The sequence below is a fragment of the Rhinolophus sinicus genome, linkage group LG02 (assembly GCF_036562045.2).
Source record: "Rhinolophus sinicus isolate RSC01 linkage group LG02, ASM3656204v1, whole genome shotgun sequence".
Classification (NCBI taxonomy): domain Eukaryota; kingdom Metazoa; phylum Chordata; class Mammalia; order Chiroptera; family Rhinolophidae; genus Rhinolophus; species Rhinolophus sinicus.
Genome location: NC_133752.1, coordinates 199,260,557 through 199,278,210, shown reverse-complemented (window position 1 = coordinate 199,278,210; position 17,654 = coordinate 199,260,557). Strand labels below are relative to the sequence as shown.

The 17,654-nt window shown below is 48.0% G+C and overlaps 1 long non-coding RNA gene across 2 annotated transcripts; it reads left to right on the top strand.

Moving 5' to 3' along the window:
- The first annotated feature begins 47 nt into the window (after positions 1 to 47).
- On the top strand, positions 48 to 17,376 carry LOC141570210 (uncharacterized). Of its 2 annotated transcripts, none has more exons than XR_012494197.1 (3): positions 48 to 3,066; positions 12,351 to 13,780; positions 14,570 to 17,376. It is a non-coding gene; the product is annotated as an uncharacterized LOC141570210 (long non-coding RNA). The 2 variants fall into 2 exon arrangements; XR_012494196.1 differs by having other exon boundaries at positions 49 to 3,966.
- Positions 17,377 to 17,654: the final 278 nt, after the last annotated feature.

Here is a 17,654-nt window from a genome sequence, read left to right as displayed (position 1 = left end):
CCCGGGGACGCCGGCCCCGCCGCTCTGGGCGTCGCTGTGTGCCCGGGCTCGGCGCGCCAACTGCCAATGAGAGGGGCGCGCCCGACGCGCGTGCCCGGCGCCGCGGGGCCTGGCGTGGGCCCCGGGACTGGCGGGGGAGGCAGGCAGAGGGGGCGCCACGCCGGAGCCGTGCCTCTGGATGGCGACAGAGACGGCTGGGCGCTCCCGCAGCCTGGGTACCTCGCGGGCAGGCCGGGCCACGGCAGCCGGAAGTTTGTGGACTTGCGCTGCGTGGCCCGAAGGCCCAGCCTGCAGCGCTGGGATCCCAGCTGTGGGCACCGGAGTTTATCCAAGTATAGGGTGCCTTGGACCCTTTCCCCCGAAGTGACCCCTGTTCTTGGCTGTGCGGTGGAGAACCCAGGCCCACGGAGAGCATAGCCTCAGACCCGCGCAGAGTCAGCTGAGGTCCAGCTCCCAGGAGGGCCAGGCACTGCCGGGCAGGGACACTTGTCCCCAGGAGCACCTCCCTGTCCCTCAGCGGGCGCCACCTCGGCTCACCGCCTGGGCCTCCATGAGCTGTCCCCTTGCCCGTCACCCCACCAGGCAGCAGTCTTGTGTCTCCAAACTCCCTTGTCCAGGGCGGGTCCCTTTATGGTGGATTTTCTGAGCAGAATAACAAGGCTATAATTCATTTTATTTACATAGTTAATTATCATCTGCAAAACTGGTTCATTCCTTCAAACAAGCTGAGGATGGAGAAAATGCATATTTTGAGGTCAGTGTCTGTAGAGACAGAGTCCCAGAGAGCAGTTTCCAGGGTCTCGACCTCACGTGGAAAGGTGCTGGCTCGGTTATTAGATGGCCATCCGCTGTGACTGGGTGGCCATCAGCTGTAACCAGTGAGCCATTAGCCACTGATGTAACTGCTGTGGCTGAGCTAGCAAGCGCGGATTGTGGCTGGCAAGTGCGGTGAGCAAGCAGATGGCAGTGTTACTTCCTGTGTCTTGCCCAGCCGCCAGTGAGACTGGGGTACAGGAAGACCCCGCATTGGGGTACTGGAGGATGTTTGCTTTTGTGTCTTGACCAGCCGCCATCAAGAATACAGTGGTATGACTCCCCTATCTATGGCTCCATTGGTCTCCCTTTTGGCCTCTCTATATCCTGTGTTCTTGTGCGGGAAGCGGGAGCTGAGTGCCTGCATTACAATGTCTCTACTGTCACTCCTCCTTCTCATGTTCCCTCAGCAGGCAAGCTTCCAAGGCCAGGTGCTTATCAGATGGCCCTGTGGCCCAGAGGGTCTGCAGGTTAGTGGACACGCTAATAGAAACTCGCCCTTCTGGACTCAGAGGGTCTTCTGCATGAGGAGGGGGAGCCCGGAAGAGCCCCATGAGGTCTTGGGAGAGCTGGGAACCCCTTCCCAGGAGCCACTGGATTCACAAAGCAGGGAGAAGCAAAGATGGTTGCCCGCATCACCCTTCACCTTGCGCCCTGGCCACCGAGCCTCTGAGGGACCACGCAGCTGCCCACAGGGCTGCTCAAGCTGTGCTGAGGGTGTGAGGGGGCAGGATACACACGTCACACACAGCACACACATATACGTAAACCACGCACACGTACACATAGGAAATGAAAGTCCCACCAGATGACACACATACTCTCAGTTTTCCCTGATGTTTTCTATTCTGTCCTAGTATCACTTCTTAAAATGCTGGTTGCTCACCCAGTCATTTTGTTTACTGTCATTTTCTTTGTTTGACAAATGTTGTTCCAGGAGAGATGGGGTCTCTGTTGAATTTGGGAGGATAAATTGAAGCTGTCAGGCCAAACGATGGAGGGTGATGGTGGGATGGTTGGGGACAGTGCTCCCAGCAGAGGGAGGGGCATGGTGAGTCCAATGGCCTACTCTGTCTTGGAACTCAGACCATGAGATTTTTGCAGCTGTAACGTTAGGGGTCTGACATGTTAAAGAAAAAAAAATCAAGTATTAAAGGTGGTAAGGCAGACTCTACCCAGGACCATCGGCGTATGTATGGGGACCAATGTGATGGGATTTTGCAGTGGAAGAGAGACATTGGACTCAGCTCTTAACACAGTGTGGTCCAGTGGGGATTTGTGGGCAAGGAGCAGGTGGGGGCAATGGATGGTAATTTCCTAAGAGGAAACATCAGTGGTGAGGGCGATTCTGGCTAAACAGACCCAATAAGATTCTGGCTGAAGGCAGGTCAGTGATCAGACATCACACCTGGGGGGGCCTGGGGGCAGGTGAGGAGCCTCCTGGTCAGATATGAAGGGTGACCACGTGTCGAGGATGGGAGGTTCTGGTTAAACTGACTTAGCAGGGTTCTTGCTGAAACTGGATCTTACGCGAAGGGCACAGACGGGCCTAGGAGAAGGTTCGGGAGCCTGCCTAAAGCTGGATCAAGCAAAGACTCTTTGTCGGGTGGGAAGTTGGGGACTGAAAGTCCTGCAGAGATGAGGAAAGGGAACGACAATGTCCTTGGTGCTTATGACTTGGAACCCAGGATGGCGGAGCGTCTGGAACCCAGTGAGGAGGGAAAGAGCAAGGAAGTGGGATCAGAGGTGAGATGGAGACCTCCTGACAAGGGGACGCTGGGCAACGCTGATCTAATTACAAAGACACAGCCAAGACGCAGCCCATAGGGAAGGGTCTGCTGGTGGTTCTGGGGGGCTGCTGAGAGACCAAGATGGAAACTGAGGGTGGGGGGTGAGCAGAGCACTGAATTCTGTTGCTAGGAAACGGGAAGCTGAGTTCTGGATCCCAGCCCTACCACCCAGTGACAATGTGTTGTTGTTGATTGGCTGGTTTTGGTTACCAGCCAGAACTGACAGAATGTTCGGTGTGGAACCCTTATAAGTGTATCAGAGAATTCACAGCACGACCTTCCTCCATGCCGAGCAAAGGAGGAATGGTCATTATTCACTCCTTGAGGAAACCCGTGGGTCTCACCCCACACCAAGGATATAGTCCCTGGGCTGCTGAGACCAGGCGCACGGAAGGGGCGGCCGGCATCGTGGATGGCTCAGGGGGCCCTAGAGTGCACCAGGAATGGAGACGCCGCAGAGAAGGTAGGGCGCAGGAGGGTGGCGGGCCGAGGCTCTCGATGCAAGTCGTGGCAAGAATCAGCTTCTGTTCCTCGTTTTACCTGCTCTGCTTTTAAAATGAAGAACGTCGGTGTGGTTTTCCTGGTCTCTCTCCATGCCTCCACCTTGACTTCCCTGTCCTTTTGTCACCGGCTGAGTGTTTAACTGGGAGAGATTTTGGGATGCCTCCATTGGGACAGCAGGGAGGCTGCACTGTTTTGTAAAGAACATATATAGGTCTGTGTGTGGTAGGCAGTGAAAGGGGTGGACTGTAGTGGGCCTGCTCCATTCTTTCTTCCGGAAAGAATGACAGACTTCCTGTTGAGGGCCTAGCATCTGCCACACTCATCTCCCACATGCACTTTGCAAAGACACCAGTGGCTGTGGAGGGAAAGGCAGGTAGGAGGGAGAGGGGCCAGACAGCAGTTGGCAGCAGGTGGGCTGGCTGCTTCTCTCGGAGGCGGCTGTGAGGAGGGGGCCACACCTGTGGATTCAGGACCTCTTTTAGAAGGCGCGATGGCCCGGCCCCAGGAACTGGGACACTGTGGATCATGACAGACGTGTCAGAATGACTCCAGGCTTCGGCTGGAAAAACCGGGAAGATGGCAGTGGTGTCCGTTGAGACAAGCCCTGGTCAGGTGCAGGGGACAGACCCCAAAATCAATGAGATCAGCTACTCCCTGAGTGCTGTCAGGTGGACTGAAAAGCTGCAGCGTGGAAGGCAACACACGGCGTAGAAGCACAACACAGGCGGTGAGAAGGGTCCGCGGGGCAGCCTGGCTCAGCTCTCAGCACCTGAACCCGTGCCCTGCGTGGAGCTGGAAGATGGCATCTGCGTGTCACTTTGAAGAATAACTCCCCATCTTATCATGCAGCTTAATACCGGTGAGTAGCCTCTGTGTATCCCCTGGTACGCAGCGGACACTCCTCCCTAGCAGCTAAGGGTGGGTGCAGGCCCCAGGGCTGCAGACTGCTCGGAAGCCCTGCTGCTCCCCTGGCTCTCAACACTAAATTAAGTTCATTTAGGGAAAACTTTGGAAAATGGAGATACAAGAAGAAAAACAAAATGTTCCCTCATTCTGCCACTCAGCGTTAACCACATTTAGCATTTGTTAGTAACTTTTACATTTCTTTTGCATATTCAGTACGTAGACCTGTTGTAAACAGTTTCCTTCGAATGGAGCGAACATGATTTTATGGCATCGTATATTCTTCCAGAAAATTGTTTTCACAGCACTGTGAAAGCCTGTAATGCATAAATACCACCATTTATGTAATCAATCATTTTTTAAAAAGTTTTTGGACATTTAGACTATATCTAGTGTTTCATTCTTTCTTTTAAACATTTGAGCAATGAGCATTGCTTATACTTAAATCTTTTTCTATAGTTATGGCTATTTGTAGAAAAAAAATTGTAGAACTAGAATTGTTAGGTCAAATTTTAAGGCCTTGTTCTTTCTGTATTACAGGATGAAATTCTAAAAAAATGTTATATTAGCTTACATCCCTCTGGATGGTAGTTGTCAGCCTTCCCAGGTCAGCCTGGCCATTATTATTGTCCCAGTATCTTGGACAATTGCTTAGATGATAAACAGTTGTTGTTGTTTTATTTTCATTTGATCTAATGAGCATCAACAGTTTTCATGTATATGTCATTTTAACGTCTTCTGTGAATCAACTGTTTACATCCTTTGCCAAGTTTTCTCCTGGTGTATTCATCTTTTTATCATTGACCAGTAAGAATGAATGCTTAATTTTTGGAATGAATTCCTCTAAAATTTTTGAAATGTGGAAAACAGAAAGGTATAAACAAGGCAATAACAGGTGTTAACAATCTTCCACATATGTGACAAATCTTTTATTTTTAACTATGGAATATATCATGTGGTGACAATTTTTCCTTTTGTAGATTAAATATGCAGTCAGTGGGCATACAGATAAGGGGTGTCACCTTTTGTGTCTGTTGTTATTTTTAACAGTTGTGGAGAGGTGTGTTAGGGTTCTCCAGAAAAGCAGAACCAATGAGAGAGAGAGAGAGAGAGAGAGAGAGAGAGAGAGAGATCTTAAAGAATTGGATCACGTGACAGTGGAAGCTGGCAGGTCCTGAATTTGCAGGACAGGCAGGCTGGAGACCTAGGAAAGAATTGATGCTGCAGCTCAAGCCCCAAGGCAGTCTGGAGGCAGAATTCTCTCTTCTTGGGGGACCTCAGTCTATTCACTCTTAAGGCCTTCAACTGATAGGACGAGGCCCACCCACATTATGGAGAGTAATCTGCTTTACACAAAGTCTACTGATTTAAATGTCAATCTCATCTAAAAATAGCTTCACAGAAACATCTAGACTGACGTTGGACCCAACAGCTGAGTACTGTTGTTGGTACATAACATCGACCATCACAGGAGACAAGCTGCATGCAATAAGCAGCACATATTTAAAGTGGACAATTTTATACATTTGGTGTGTATGTCGTGGAAACATGACTACAATCGAAAGAATGAACATGTCCATACCTGTCACCCCCAACTGATTCCACTGGCCTTTGGTAATCCCCCCACCCACACCTCCCTGCTCACCCCATCGCCAGACAAGCTGTGGTTTCTATCATTACACATTAGTTTGCATTTCCTAGATATCTGCAAACATGGAATCACACAGTGTTTCCTCCTTTTTGTCTGATCTGTTTCACTCAGTAAAATTCTTTTGTGATGCATCCATGTCACTGCTTATATCAGTAGACAGTCAGTCCCTCTTTACTGCTGGGTAGTGCTCCATCATATGGGGACAACAGTTCTTCATAAAGTCCCCCCTGGGTGGACATTAGGGCTGTTTACAGTTTGGGCTATTACAAATAAAGATAAAGCTGCTATGAACATTCACGCATATAGTTTTGTATGAGCGCACGTTTCCATTTCTCATGGGTAAATATCACGGAGTAGAATGTCTGGATGATGTCACAGCCATGTACTTCATTTTTCATGGAGGGGTGAACCTCTTTCCCACGTGATTGTGCCATTTGTGTCTGAGAGTTCTGCATGCTCCGTGTTCTGACCATGTCTCGATGTGGTGCCTTTGTAACTGCCATCATCCCAAAGGGTGCGAGCAGCAAGCTCATGGGATCTTAATTTGCGTTTCCCTAGTGACTAGTGATGTTAAGAATCTTTTCATGTGCGTATTTGTATATATGCAAATAAATACTTCTATGATAAAGTACTCACAATTTTCTTTGAGTTGTTGTTTTTCTTGATTTTTGAGGTTTCTTTGTATATTCTAGATACAAGTCTTCTATCAGGCATGTAATTTGCACATATTTTCTCCCAGTCTGTGGTTTGTATTTTCATTCTCCTAACAATGTTGTTTGAAGAGCAGATGTTTTTAATTTTGATGAAATCCAGTTCATCAACTTCTTGTTCTATGAATTACACTTTTTTGGTGTCGTATTTAAGAGATTTTTGCTTAGCAACAAACCGTAAATTTTTCAGGTATGTTTCCTTCGAGAAGTTCTATAGTGTTAGGTTTTATGTTTAGATCTATGATTTATCTTGAGTTAATTTTTGTACATGGTGTGAGTTATAGACACAAGTTTAGTTTTTCTGAATGTGGATACTCAGTTGTTCTGCCATCATTTGTTTGAAAGATCATCGTTTCCCAGCGACTTTTCTCTGCACTTTTGTCGAAAGCCAGTTGACAATATTCGGTGGGCCTATTTAGGACTCTGTTCCGTACCGTTGGTCTGTTAACCTACCTACATGCACACTGTCCTGATGGCTGTGGCTTTATATATGAAGTCTTGGAATCTGGTGGTGCTAGACTTTTATCTTTTTTTGTTTAAAAAATGTTTTGACTTTTCCAAATCACTTGCATTTCCATGTGAATACTAGAATCAGTTTGTCAATTTCTATGAAGAAGCGTGCTGGGATTTGTATTGGGATTTCATGTAACATGTAAATCAATGTGGGGGATAATCGCCCCTAAGGGTATTGAATTTTCTAACCCAGGGACTCTGTGTGTCTCTCCATTTGGGTCTTATTTAATTTCTCAACTATATTTTGTAGTTTTCAGTGTGCAGGTCTTTCTCATCTTTTGCCACATGTATCATATTTTTGGTACTATGTTACATAGTATTTGGGGTATTATTTTAAATCATTTTTATTTCAATATTTGAATGTTCCTCATATATAGAATTCTATTTGTTTTTTATACTGATCTTGTATCCTGCAGCCGTGATAAACTCAGATATTAGATCTAGTACCTTTTTTGGTTGATTCCATCAACTTTTCTACGTAAACGGTCCTGACATCTGTGAATAAAGATAGTTTCACTTCTGACTTCTGAATCTGGATTACTTTTTTTTTTTCCCTTGCCTTATTTCATTGGCAGAAACCTCCAGCACAACATTGAACGTAAGTGGTGGGAACAGACGTTCTTGTCTGACTTCTGATCTTAGAAGGAAAACTTCCAGTCTCTCACCGGTGTGCGTGATGTCGGCTGGAGGTTTTGCACGGAAGCTCTTTCAGGTTGAGGAAGTTCCTTCTACACTTAGCTTTTGAAGGGTTTTATCAGAAATGGATATTGAATTTTCCAAATGCTTTTTCTGTTTCTACTGAGAAAATCATATCAATTACGACTTTAGCTGTATTTTCATTTCCATCCCATCCAGAAAATTTCTCATTTCCCTTTGGATTTCTTCTTTGAACCATGACTTATTTAGAAGTGTATTATTTAGTCTCTAAATTGTTGGAAGATTTTCCAAATATTTTCTGTTACTCACTTCTAATTTGAGTCTATGTTGATATGAACATACTTTGTCTGACTTGAATCCTTTAAAACAATCTGAGAGATTGTTTGTGCCTAGGAGATGGTCTATTGTGCTAATGTTTCATGTGCACGTAAGCACGGGAGCCGTGCCATTGTTGGTGGGATGTTCCATACGCTTTGATCACGTCGGGTTGGTACAGTGTTCAAATCATCTGAGCCCTCATTGATCTGCGTACTGGTTCTGCCAGTGACGGAGGGACAGGCGTGGGAATCTCTGACTGTAATTGTGGACTTGTCTGTTTTGCCTTGCAGTTTGCTCCAAGTGTCTTGAAATTCAGTAATTAAGTACGTGACCGTTCAGGACTGTTCTGTCCTCCTGATGAATTGATCCTTCTGTCATTATAAAATGACCATGTTTACGACTAGTAATACTTTTCTATGAAATCAACTTTGCCTGAAATTAACATACCCACTCCATGAATATAACATATCTTTCCCATGCTTTTACTTTCACAAGTGTGTGTGTTTATTATTGAGGTTAATTACTTTAACATAGCATACAGTTGGGACTCTTTTAAAAAAAAGTCTAATCTGACAATCTCTGCTTTTTTGTTGGACAGGTAGAGAATCACATTTAATGTGATGGTTTAGGTGGTTAGATTTACACCCACCACACTGCCAAATGTTTTCTATTTATCTCACTTGTTCTTTTTTCCCATTTCCCTCTTTTTCTGTCTTCCTATGAATTAACTGAATATTTTATGATGCAGTTTTACTTTTAGGCTTATCAACTATAACTCTTTGTTTTATTATATTAGTGTTTGATCCTCCCAGCCTAGCTTCATTATAAAATATGAAGGTATATTATTATACCACTTCATTTGTAATGTAAGTAACCCCTGTATTTGCTATTTCTAATGTCCTTATTTGAGTAGACCCGTAGTTCCTTTTGGTATTATTTCCTTCTGCTTGAAGGACTGCCTTTAACAGTTCCTGCAAAGCAGGTCTGTTGGTAGTGGATTTTTTTTCATCTTTTGAATGTCTTTAAGAGTTTATTTCACTTCCATTTTAGAAACTCTTTTATCTAAGTATAGAATTCTAGGTTGAGAGTTTTTGTTGTTAATTTTTTTTCCTTTCAGTGCTTTAAAGATGTGTCATTGTCTTCTCTCCTGCATTGTTTTCAACAAGATATCTGCTGTTTTCCTTATGCATGTTCTTCTGTAATGTGTGTTCCTCTGTAATGTGTGTTCCTCTGTGTCATCTCTGTAGGTAACACGTCCTTATTCTCTGGCTGCCTTTGCATTTTCTCTTTATTGGTAGTTTCAGAAGATCACTAAGATGAGTGTTGGTGTGGTCCCCCTGTGCTTGGTGTTCTGTGAGCTTCTTGGCTCTATGGGTTCACAGTTTTTCATCAAATTTGAAAATACGTTAGCCATTTTTTCAAATAGTTTTCCTTTTCGTATTACTTGCGGACTCCTATTACACGCTGCTTAAAGTTATCCCACAGCTTAATAGTGCTCTGTTTTTCAAATTATTTCCCTCTGTTTCCTTTAGAATAGTTTCTATTACTATGTCTTCAAATTCATTAATTTTTCTTCAGCAATTTCTAATCTGCCGTTACACCCGTCAGTGTAGTTTTCATCTCAGACATTATCGTGTTTATCTCTAGCATTTCGTTTTGGGCCGTTGAGAAGTATCTCCATGTCTCCAGTTAGTTCCGTGAACATATGGATGACTGTTTTAACAACTATTAAAATGTCTTTGTCTGCTTATTTTAACATCCGTGTCCTTGCTGTGTTGGTTTCAACCAATCCACATACAAGTATCTCCTCGTTATGTTATGTGTTAAATGTCCTGTTTCATAGGCGTCCTGGTGATTTTTAATTGGATGACAGACATTATGAGTTTTCCTTGCTGGGTGCTGGGTACCTTTGTAGTTCTGTAAATATTCTTGAGCCTTGCTCTAGGTTACAGGTAATTTACTTGGAAGCAGTTTGATCCTTCTGGGTCTTGCTTTCTGAGATGTTTTTCTTTAAGTGGGACCAGAGTAGTATATGGTCTGGGCTAATTATTTCCCTCCATGAAGGAAATCTCCAGAGTCTGAGTCCCCACCCTTTCTTATGGGCTTTGAGATTTTGTCATCTGGACCATGGGGACGGGCACTCTTCCTGGCCTTGTCTGAACAACAGGGATGGTTCATCTCATCCTTTGGGCGGCTCTTTCTCTGGCCTGGGCAGATTTCCACATGCATACACTGATTAACCCTCAGCTGGGTAGTCACGGGGAGCCCTCTGAAGACCTTGGAGGCCTCTCTCTGGACAGGTGTCTCCTCTGTGGCCTTCTGCAGGTGGTCTCTCACCAATTTGGTCTCTATGAACTCTGGCTCCATCTCCTCAACCCAGAGAGTCCACTGGGTTCCACTGGGTTGCACCTCTGTGCCCTGCAGCCTGGGGGCTCTTTCCAGGTGGCAGGTTGGGGCAAGCATAGGGTCCATAGTTTGTTTTCCATTTCTCAGAGATCACTGTCCTTTGTTGCCTGATGTCCAGTATCTTGCAGACCATTGTTTCATATGTTTCAGTCATTTTTCGGTTGAGTCAGGCAAGAGGGTATATTCGCTCGCTGTTCCATCATTTTTAGAAGCAAAATTCTTCGTTTTTGTATTTTTCATAATTAAGTGTTTTACCCTGTGAAATCTGTGATAAGATAGTTCTCCTTTCAGTTACTCAAAACTCAAAGAATGGGGCAGTCCTAACTACCGTTCCCTGTGTGGGGTCCTGGTGAGAAGAGACAGGGCCAGCCCAGCCCCTCACCGCAGGGGTCTTCACAGTGTTGGGGCAGCCACAGGTGTGTCAATAGGGAACACAGGACTATATGGGCACATTGTTGTGTCAGCTAGGAGAAGGGCTCCAGAGCAGGTGACACTGGGTGGTTCCGGAATGGACGAGAAGGTTTTCGCGGAGCAGATAACATGCTATGAAGGTACTGAAGGGAGAGGAAGCCGTGTGCAAAGGCCCAGAGACAGAGGGATGCCCAGGGAAAGCAGATTGTTTGGCAGGATTGGACTTCAGTGTCTATGGGAAGAAGCAGCAGGGTTGGAAAGTGAAAAGCTTCTGTCTGTTCACTGTTGGGCAGGACTTGGGCCTTGAAGCCTGGTCCCTGGGCAGGACGCCCCAACCTGCAGTCAGAAGGGGCGCCAGGGGCATGTTTGGTACGTTGGGTCCTGAAGAAAGGGCCAGGAGTCAAAGGTGAGGGGGCGGGGGTTGGAGTGTAGCGGGCTCAGGAGTGGGGCCGTCACCCCGGGGGGGGGGGGGTCCTAAACCAGCGGTCAGAAGAAATCTTAATGTACATTGGGTATCAAATGACATTCAGGTATTGCTGTCAATTGTGTCAGGTTTGCTACGGCATCCTGGTTTTATAAGACATATGTCATTATTTTTGAGGCACCTACTGAATTGATGAGGGGTAAATTAACATGATGCCTGAGATTTAATAGAAAATATTCCAGGGGAAAATAAAGATATATAAACAGACAAACAAAAGAGTGGAGGGGAATAGATAGGTGGATGGCTGTCGCTGCTGAGTCCAGCCCAGCCCAGCCCAGCCTGGATGGGCCCGCCCCGCTGGCCTGCAGACCCGTGAGAAAGCACACTCACTGCTGCCCAGCTGCCATGGTCAGACAGCTGAGGATCAGAGAGAACAGGCCTGTTGAACCTGAGAGCCGGGCATCTCAGAGGGCCTGCGTCCCACCCTGGATCCCAGGCCACAGGGCCCTGAGAGTCTACCTGCTGTGCCCAAAGTCCTCTCTATGGCCCAGAACTTAAGGCATCGTCCCCCATCTGGGAAGACGATGACCCAGCCCTTCACCACCTCATAGGCTCCTGCATCGGGGCTTCTGAGTGAGCCCCACACAGCCTCCCATGCCCAGGCCTCCACCGTTGGTCATCTCCAGCCTCAGATCAGCATGTCTCAGCCACCCTCCTGCTTTTCTTTGATTTTCATTTGAACGGTTCCAGGTACACACAGATGCAGACGGTACTGTGAGCCCCTCCTGCTCGCGCGGCCCCTCCCTTTCCCTGCCCCTCCCACCAGGGGCCCTAAGTCGGAAGGTGTGGACCCATTCGTTTGTCTGCGAAGCTGAGGACGTGTCAGTGTCAGTGTGGGGGGCGCTGGGCTCCATCCATGTGCTGCCGTGGGGCGACGGTGCTGGGAGGCTGTGGCCACAAGCCCTGCCTTGGAAGGCTGACCAGTTACGAAGAATTTTCTCCCCCAAACTGCTTTTATTAAGTGCTGTTTAAAATCAACCTTTCATTTTAGGACAGTTTGATTTACAGAGAGATTGGGAGGATACAGAGCTGGCATATACCCAGTACTCTCCCTGCGTTGTTAGCGTCTTAGATTAGTAGTGGGTGCAGTGGTTGTTGTGCTGATAACTTAGTTTAAACTAAAATCCATATTTTCTTCAGGTCTCCTTAGGTGTCATCTAACGCCTTTCCTTGTGCTTTTGTCGTCACAGGATTCCGTCCAGAGCCCACACGACATCCAGTCGTCATGTCTCCTTGGGCTTCTCTGGGCTGTGACCGTTTCTCAGACTTTCCTCGTTCCTGATGACCTTGACCGTTGGGAGAGGACTGGGCAGGTGTACTGTCGGGTGTGACCCAACTGGGATTCCTCTGCTGTTTTTCTCAGCATGAAACTGAGTTTGGGGAGGAAGCCCACAGAGGTCAAGTGCCCTTCTCATCACATCACATCAGGGCTCATCCTGCCCGCGTGACCGATCACTGAGAGGTTGACCCTGGTCACCTGGCCCAGGTGTGTCTGTCAGGTGTCTCCACTGCAAACTTATGCTCCCTCTCAGTCCGGCCCGTCCTCTGTGGCGGGAAGTCACCCTCAGGGTGGGAGTCATGCCACACACCCCGAGGGCAGATATCTATAAATTATGCGGCATGTTTCTGCATGGGAGATTTGTCTCTCGTCCTTATTGATTTAGTCAATCATTTACTTAGATTAGCATGGATTCATGGATATTTACACAGGATTACGATTCAATGTTATGTGGTTTATTTTGTTGCTCAAATTGTTCTGGTGGTGGCCATTGGGGGGGCTCTTCCAGCTGTCCCTGCGTCCCTTTGTCACACCCTCGTGGGTGTAGGTGGTTCTTCTTTTAGCACTTTCATGAAGTATTTAAAGTTATGTTTTCACCTGTCTACCCACCTGTCTGCACAGCAGAGCAGCTGTGAGCAGTGGACGGGAAGCTGGGAGGGCGCCCGGACTTAGGCCAGCCCCAGGAAAGTCACCGCTGGCCGATGGCTTACACGGGCTGGGCGGCCTTCTTGTAGACAAGATTAAATTTTCTGCTGGCTTTCCTCCAGCGTTATGAGCTATAATTGTCATGTAATGTTGTGTAAGCTTAATGTGTGCAACGTCGTGATTTTATGTATGTGTGTGTTGCAACCTGATTATCACAATAAGATTAGTTAATAAGGAGGTGCCTCAAAAAATTAGGCAGAACTCGCCTCTGATCCAGCATCCCACCCCTGGGTGTGCGTGGAAAGAGACTGAGCTCAGAAGAGGGAGGAGCTGTCCGCACCCCGTCTCCACTGCAGGGTCAACGACATGGAAGCAACCCAGCTGCCCCGCAACGGATGAGGGGATGGAGGAAGCATGGTCTGTACATACAGTGGAGAGTCATGCAGCCTCGAGAAAGAAGAAAATTGCAACACCATGGATGGACACTGAGGGCATTTTGCTAAATGAAATAAATCAGACAAAGCAATACCGTATGATCTCACTTCCATGTGGGGTTTGAAAAAGCCAGTCATACGTACAGAGAACATGGTGACACGAGACCCCAGACTCCACTGTGACTTGCAGATGCCCGGCTGCAGGCCCAGGTTGGGTGTCTGCTCTGGCCCAGCGCTTGGAGCCCCCACTCCCACTCCTCAGGTGAGTATCTCCAGGACCTGTGCCCCAGCTGCTTCTATCTGGACACTGACTGAGGTGACCTCTCTTCTCTATCACGGTTTATTATGTGACAGTTGGGGGTGGGGAATATTACCGGTTTCACCCTGATTTTTGGAGCCTTGCGGGTTCAGGGGAAGGGCTGTGGCCTCCACAAGAGAGGAAAGGAGGGGTGGATTTGAGGGGGCTGAGGGTCCTGCCCTCAAGTCGACGGGGCAGCTTCTGTATCCTCTGAGCACTGAACTCTCCTGACACTTTACTGACGAGAACTCCAAGGCCACAGATCTTGGTGAGTCTGGGGGCATCGGTCTCTCTGCAGGGGACAGCAGACCCTTTGCTGCCCAGTCCTTGCCCCCCAGCTTCTGGCAGCTCCACCCAGTCCCGACTGGATTCTCCTGCAGGGAACTGCCCCCTTTCCTTGCCAGTGTGTTCTGAGGGGAGCTGGTGCCTCCCCTGCCCCAAAGTTGGCAGGACCCCCAACTGGAGCCGGGGTCGCTTCCAGGATGAGCCAGTGCTGGAGCTTTTGCAGAAATTACTGGAAAGGAGCACTGGTTGTTCACCAGCGCCTCACACATGTGGGACATCTGCCTGGAGCTGTCGAGAGGCAGCTCAAGGAGAGGTCCTACCTGAGGACCAGTCCCCCAGAGTCCCCGGCGGGGTCGTGGAGGGGCCACAGAGAGTGCGGGTCAGCCCTCGGTCTCTCAGCCAGGCGTCCTCCTGAGGGAACACTTTTATTTTTTTTTCTTGCAACTGTGCAAATACATTTCCCTTTAGGGAGAAGTGGGTTTGAGTGAGGTCTACCAGGCCCGATGAAAGGTTCTCACCTGACACCGATTGATCCCAGGATTTGCTCCGAGACTGGAGGCGACCGGCACGGAGAACTGACTGCCTAGCCCTTGCTGGCCAGTCGTGTCCTGACAACCTCGCAGAGGACCTCGCTCCTCGCTCCTGCTGGCACCGCACCCCAGCCCTAGGGGGCACTGTCACCATGGCAGGTCCTGGCTTGCACACGCCCAGGGTCCTCCCGCCAGGACCAGTGACCACTCCTGGAGCTGGGCCGCGGCCTCCCAGACCACCATCCGGGGGAGAAGCAGCCTGGGCCCCACGCCATGAAGCCCTGTCTGCCTGGCCCTACCCAGGACGTATCCTCAGTCTGTTTCACTTCTTGGACTTTGAGAACCAAAGATTTATGGGCCAGAGTTTTTTCCAGGGGAGCTGTCTTTTGAATTATCGTGTAATTAAGATGCTAATGGCTGTTTATAGAACCTCTCCTCCCAGTCCAACTGCTTTCTGAATAATAAGGATGTCCCCTTTGTTACGGTGGAAAATAGCATTGAGAGCAAAATCCTTCATTAAATCACTGTTTGCATTTTTTTCCGTACACTAAAAAGGAATTTAATAATGCTCATTAATGTTTTGTTGTGTGAATAAATTGTGGGGAATTCTTCTCCTTACAACCCATTTCCTTGGTGAATAAGGATAAACACCTCCATTCTTTAGTGGGGCATCGGAGGGTACCCTAAGGGAACAGCTTCTTAATCAAAATCTTAACAAAAATGCTCCACCAACCTTGTTCAGGAAAGCAGTTCACGAGCTGTCAGGACGGGCGTGGGAGCTCAGTGGTGGGAGTGACCTTGGCCAGCAGCCTCGCCGCCCAGGACCAGCCACAACCTGAAGGTGCCGGCCACTTGCCAACCAGGGGTCTCCCACTCACTCTGCAGACGGGGCCTGTGGCGAGCCAGGCAGCGTGGCCCATGCAGGGTGACCACCAGGACACTGGCAAGGGCACACCCCACCCCTCACTCCCGGTGCTGATGCCCGAGAGGACCGCACGTGTGTTGTGTTCAAACCAACCAGGCTCCTGCTCAGGTCCTTTCCACCACCGAATGGGGAGGCAGCGCAGAAAAACCTGCAGGGCCCAGGACTGTTGTATCTGATGGACCAACGGCCATGTGACAGTGTGTGCAGAGCCCAGGAAAACCTCACCTGGGCTGCTGCGCGTGTGGTGGCCTGGACCCCTGCCCTCCACCACCCAGGCAGGTGGGTCCCACCCGTATTACCATCCAGAGGCCAAGAGGGTCTCAAGCAGGGGTGAGCCTCTGCCCCTCTTGCCTCCTGGGTGTGTTATCTAAAATGTCCACAGTGGAGCCCCAGTATTTGCCAGTGGGAGGAAAGGAGCTGTGTGTCACCGCTGTCACCGCGAAAGGCTCTGATCAGCTCAATGACTGAAGACCTTCTCAGGCCTGTTCTCTGCCCTGTATGACTCAGTGTGGGTCTCACCTCTTCCAGGATGTCTTCCCCCACCTTCTACATGACCCTGGGCTCCCTGCGCCCAGGCCGAGGTCCCGGAGGGACCTGTAGTTGCTGTCTCTTGCTGGGACAGGGCCACCCAGCTTCCTCTGGGCATGCCCAGCAGGCGACTCCCGCCCACACCTGGTCAGGGCCTTGTCAGAAGCCCTGGCTTCAGCTGCTGTTTTGTTGAGAAGCCTTTTTCCTCTTTCAATGCTAATATTTCTGTTTACTTCTTTTTTTCCATTACAAATGCTGAGATTCTTCTAATTGGTATCTGAATTGCCTGTAGACTTGACCTATTTCTTGCAATTAAAAAAAAAATCACTTAGTTATTAAATACAATTATTACTTAATTTTTCTATCTCTTCAATCTAGCAAACTATTATATACTCTTCGTTATTGTCATTTGAGTCCAAATAAATATCAAAGAGGAATTCACCCAGAATCCTATAACACCGTCACATTGTCTTAATTTTTCTAAGTTCTCTCTTCACCCTCGTCCATACACATACATAAGTATTGCTTGTTACATATCAATCTGTATTACTCTTTTCTACTTAATTCTACAAAATAAGCATTCTTCATTTTGCTACATAATCTTTATGATCTACTTTTGCTTGAAAAATTCTGAATAAAAGACAAAAATACAAATCATTTAAAATCATATCACTTAGCAGCAATTACAGACGCTTCCCACCAAGGCGGTGTAGTGAGTTTGTTACAATAACCCTTTTGCTGCGCATGGTAGAAACAATCAGAGAAAATGGAAAGACAGACGCAAGCTCCAAAACCTGGATCCGTGCCTCCGGGCCAGGAGTGGGCGAGGGATCTCAGCCGCTGCAGGAGGTGGACTCCAAGGGCCGGTTAGTCTCCCCACAGGCACACAAGGGGTGACGCCTGCCAGATAGTAGGAGATGGAACCGAGAGCCAGGCCCATTGCCTGGAACCAGGTGGTGAGGTGGAGTCCTTGACCCCTCATCTCCTGGGGACACTAGAGCAAACAGACAGAACCACGTGACCAAGATCCGAGCCCATCCCTGCTGGCCTCATGGGTGGGCCTGCTATGTCTCCAGTGTCCCTGCCAGGATGTCCCATGAATCCTGTGACAAGACCTGGACCTGGCTGTCCCACAGGTAGAGAGGAGGCAACACCCTCAGACAGAGACACGGGCACAGAGAGGAAGAGACAGGAAGGTGAAAGAGGAGAGAGAGAGACGCAGAAATAAAGGGGAAACAGCCCCGAGCTCACCTCCTCAGATCTGGCTTGGAGATAAAACTGAGAAAGGCATGTGAGAATATAACCCTAAGAAATAGAACCAAGAAAATAAACTCCTGGAAAAAAAATTGACTGTAGGTGAAAATCATTCATGCCTTTATGTAAAGAAAAGCAAAGGCTTCCAAGTAAATATGTTGAAGGTATTTAAAGAGATCATTGGAGGTACAATTGATTTACAAATGAATAAAAACAATGGGAAAAAAACAGAATGATATCTGAACTCATTTTTGTGAAAAAGAATTAGTTGGAGATTTTAAACATGAATTAAAAAGGAGTCATTGAAATAAATTGT